This window comes from Cervus canadensis, chromosome 2 (genome assembly GCF_019320065.1).
Source record: "Cervus canadensis isolate Bull #8, Minnesota chromosome 2, ASM1932006v1, whole genome shotgun sequence".
Classification (NCBI taxonomy): domain Eukaryota; kingdom Metazoa; phylum Chordata; class Mammalia; order Artiodactyla; family Cervidae; genus Cervus; species Cervus canadensis.
The window spans coordinates 108,655,594-108,656,721 of NC_057387.1; the positions used below are offsets into that span (position 1 = coordinate 108,655,594).

The following is a 1,128-nucleotide window of genomic DNA, read 5'->3' on the forward strand; positions in this document are numbered from 1 at the left end:
TCCGCCCTTCTGACGGATGCCGGTCCCTCAGACATCGTTCTCTGGGTGTGTCAATCGGCTGTGAGTGGGGGCCATGGGTATCCAGGAGGACAGCGGCTACAAAGCTCCTAGGGACTTTGTCCAACGCCCTCTTGAGTCCGTTTGCTGCCCGGTGACGGTGGCCTCCAGCAAGGCTGTGATCTAGCCCAGAAGCAGAGGAACAGGGTCCTGTAGGCTCCAGAGTCCGATGGGCATGTGACCAAAAGCAGAGCGTTACCCCTGGGGAGGAGGCTTCCCCGGTGGCTCAGCTGGTAAAGCGTCTGCCTGCAATGCAGGAGACCCAGGTTCAATCCCTGGGTAGGGAAGATCCCCTGGAGAAGGAAATGGCAACCCACTCCAGTACTCTTGCCTGGAAAATTCCATGAACGGAGGAGCCTGGTAGGCTACAGTCCGAGGGGTTGCAAAGAGTCAGACACGACTGAGCGGCTTCACTAGCGACCCTTGGGGAGCTCATAGACCAGCAGAGGGCAAACACCTCATGAAACCACAGCCCAGATCTGAGGCCATTTCCCCAAATGACTAGAAAGAAAAGACATTCAGTACTTAGGGATGGCCAGCAGAGAGCTGACTCTTCAAGAGCAAAAGAGACGCCACAGACCCTGGAGCACTGCGTTTAGAGAAGATTCCCCACAAGGCAGCGTTCCATGCCCAGCTGGAAGGTCTTCTAAGTGCGACGGCTACTTATAAATATTTCTAGACATGCTAATACTATAGCTGTGATGATCTAGTCAAGACGGCAGAGTGAGCAGATGTCAAACAATAGGAACATGATGGATGAGAGAGGAGAATTTGAAGGGAAGTTAAAAAATGCTTGATATGGATCTACGTGTTCAATTCAACATTATTCACATTTATGTGAATGATTCTGTATGTATGCATGTTACGGTTCACAGCAAAAAATGTTTATTTTGTTTTAAAAGTTGGGTACATTGTCTTGTTCAAAGAGTTTGACTGAATTTAGATTGTTAAAACACGTACTTTATTTCTTTTCTTTTCTTTCTTCCCTTCGTTTGGCTGAGCCATGGGGCATTCAGACTCTTAGTTCCCTGACTGAGGATCAAACCCATGCCCCCTGCAGTGGAAGTGGGA

The 1,128-nt window shown here is 49.5% G+C and overlaps 1 non-coding gene across 1 annotated transcript; it reads left to right on the forward strand.

The window, feature by feature from the left end:
• Nucleotides 1-272: 272 nt before the first annotated feature.
• On the forward strand, nucleotides 273-344 carry TRNAC-GCA. The gene has a single exon. It is a non-coding gene; the product is annotated as a tRNA-Cys (tRNA).
• The last annotated feature ends 784 nt before the right edge of the window (nucleotides 345-1,128 follow it).